Here is a 3,605-nt window from a genome sequence, read left to right as displayed (position 1 = left end):
AATCGCACAAGAAGCCGTTGGTCTCCGAACTCTGTCCGAACTCGGCCTGCCAGCAATAATACAGGAGTACATTCAATGTGACTGTTTCGAGCGGTCTTGACGATTTGCATAATACCTGACGGGGTTTCGTGAGACACGGATGACTCATCTTTTGGCTGTGGATGTCCCGCTGGCCTAGATAACTCGCAGAAAATTGTCAGATGGCGTCGCTGGTAGGTACTACACCTAAGATTGAATGATTGCTTTTTCTAATGATCAAGAAAGTTTAAACATATGTCACTCATTTTTCAACAGTCTCTGAACACAGGATCGGTTCCCTATGACTGGCGCATCCGCAAGGTCATACCAGTAATTAAAAAGGGAAATCGTTTGAGCCCCAATAATTACCGACCGATTTCAATTACCAGTGTCTGCTCTAAAATCATGGAACATGTATTGTATTCGCACATTGCCAAATTCTTGCATTCCGTTGATTTCTTCAATCCTAATCAGCATGGTTTCCGTAAAGATCATTCCTGTGACACTCAGCTTTCCATGTTTCTTCATGACGTACATTCATGCCTAGACCGCAACATTCCAACTGATGCAATCTTTATTGGTTTTGAAAAAGCATTTGATAAAGTCCCACACAATCGCCTACTGCTGAAATTGTCTTGCCTCAATCTGGACCCATTTGTTTTGAACTGGATAAGCGCATTTCTAAATGACCGCCAGCAATTTGTCCACGTCAATTCACATACATCATCACTCACGCACGTGCTCTCCGGTGTTCCACAAGGAACCGTTCTGGGGCCACTTCTTTTTCTCATATATATAAATGATCTCCCCACATATCTTACATCGAACGTCCGTCTTTTCGCAGACGACTGCGTCATTTATCGCTCTATAAGTAGCACCTGTGACATATCCGCGCTACAAGAAAACTTATTTCGCGTACAGGTTTGGTGCAATAACTGGCTGATGTCGTTAAATGTCCAAAAGACTGTGCACGTTTTTTTTCCACCGCCGCCACAATTTTGTGCAGCCTAAATATACTATTAACAATATTGCTATTGATTCTGCCGACTCGGTTAAATACTTAGGTGTCCATATATCCCACGACTTAAACTGGTCTTGTCACATTAACCACATAACGAACTCAGCTAAGCGTGCTCTTGGCTACCTGCGCCGTAATCTTGGCCTAACCCCTCCCTCAATAAAATTACTTGCATACGAAACTTTCGTGCGGCCCAAATTAGAATATGCAAACGCTATCTTCGATCCTTACCAAACTTATTTGATCAACACCCTGGAATCTGTCCAAAATCGCGCGGCTCGATTTGTTTTGTCTGATTACTCTCATTATTCAAGTGTTTCAGCGTTAAAAGCAGACCTTAACCTTCCTTCACTTCAATCTCGCCGCAAAATAGCTCGACTGTGTCTTTACCACAAATTCTTCTACTCGCAACAACTCAGAAATCAGTACATTCGAATAGCCCACCGTATTTCCCGTACTAGCCACGCCAACGCAGTCTATCCGGAACGTGCCCATACTAATACATTTCAACAATCATTTTTCATACCCACATCTAGAGACTGGAATGACCTACCTGCTGAAGTTGCTACCATCATGGACCAATCTCGTTTCAAACACGCCATTGTAGTGCCCCCATAATTAATGTACCCATTCTTTTGCTGTCGCTACGATATTGTAACCCTCCTTTCTAGTATTGTGCCGCACCCCTTATATAAAAGTGCCGCCATAACTTCTGTACATAGTCTGTTGCCGTTACCATGTTGTTACCCTTCTTTCAAGTGCCGTGTCATGCCCACCCCTCATGTAATGCCCCTACGGGACCTTTGAGGAATGAATAAATAAATACATAAATAATAAGATACTAGTCTGGTGTAATGGAAATGGTATGGCACTGAACGCAAAAAAACAGTTTATCTCTGCATGACTAGTTCTGAAACACCTTTTCATTTTACTCATAACATCGGCTCATCTTCACAACAGGTGAAACACAACAAATATCTAGGCGTGACAATAACTAATGACCTAGCGCGGAACACTGGCACAGAAAACGTATGTTCTTCTGCGTTCCGTGAGCTGTCTTTTCTAAAATATAAACTCAGAAATTCTCCTTCTAACGTAAAACAACTTGATTATTTTACGTACTTAAGGCTAAAACTAGAATACTCTTGTGTTGTACAGGACCATTTTACTAAATCACACTTTAAGAAACTAGAAGCAGTACAAAAAAAGTCTGTTACGTTCATTTCTTCTAAGTTCAAACTTACGGACTCGCCGACTGAACTCATGAATGCTAAAAACATTGAAACACTTTCTATAAAACAAAAAAGAAAGCACCTTAACTTTCTATATCTGCTAATTCCAAGTTATGCCTTGACCCGAGTGCATATGTATCTCCTCTGTCAAGTAGGCACACACGTCATCATCACGCCTATTCTTTAACTTCGTATTTGCCAAAACCAACGAATTTAAATTTTCCTTTTTTTTCCGCGTACTTTGTCGCAGTGGAACTGCCTGACTAATCCCAGTCATCTTTCGGTTGTTTAGAGCTAAAATAGGTTTTGTGAATTTGTGTTTTTTTGCTATTTTATATAGTGTTTTGCCTTGTTAACGTTTATGCGTTTTGTTCGTAGGAGTTTAAAATCTGTTTCTCGTGATATATTTTTATGCTATCACATGAGTTTTTATAATTATATCTTTTCTCTTGTACCGGTCCTTCTTGGACCAGTTCTTCGTCTGCAGTATTTAATAAATAAATAAAATGAAAAAAGTACCAGATCTCACGTACAGTAGGAATCGATGATATGCGAAGCACGAATGAGAAACGTTGATAGGTCATTTTAAAAAGAGCTCAACGTTCCAAGGTGGAGGTAAATGATGCCGTATATGACTTCTGTGCCATGATTATCATGTTTGGATGTGTCGTTTAACTTCGTCATCTAATCACGTCATGTGATATCAAGTTTAGTATATCTGGAGATAGCGAAATGACCACGAGCGCATCATGAAGGACGCAATATACTCCAATGTAGCGTCGACACGCACACACGCTGGGCACATCGACGCTATGTAGCAAAACGCGAGCACTCTGTAGTCTGATGCCAGGCGCGACCGGGACGACCGGCGTCCGTCAGCGCGGCCCGGCGGCAACTGGTGCGAAATACGACATGCAGCATTTCGCGCCGATGCGTTACCCTGGCAACACTGCGGCTCCCTCTTTTCGTGACGGATGGACATCGGACGCGCTGAAACGCGCATGCCGTCAAAGCTATGCAGCGCGGCGTGCACCTGCGAGTATATAGCAGGACCAGCGCCTGGCGTGGCAACGCCGGCGTGACGCGACGAAACGAATGACAGCGAGCACACGCAACGCGTCACGTCGAAATGTATTGGCACCTTGACTGTGGCATGTAGTCATGTTCTCACATCACACACATCTCACGATTATCATGTTTGCACCAGTCACATGCCTTCATTATTTATTGGCGTCACGTAGTACTAAATGTGGCATATATGAAGCTAGCGAAATGGCCGCGAGAGCATCATGGGTGTGGCATGCTGTCATTTTGTTTATTGACACGCATGTCATGAT

Source organism: Rhipicephalus microplus, chromosome 3 (genome assembly GCF_043290135.1).
Source record: "Rhipicephalus microplus isolate Deutch F79 chromosome 3, USDA_Rmic, whole genome shotgun sequence".
In the NCBI taxonomy this organism is placed as follows: Eukaryota; Metazoa; Arthropoda; class Arachnida; order Ixodida; family Ixodidae; genus Rhipicephalus; species Rhipicephalus microplus.
The sequence above is the reverse complement of the archived record's forward strand: the minus strand, read 5'-3'. Positions refer to the sequence as shown.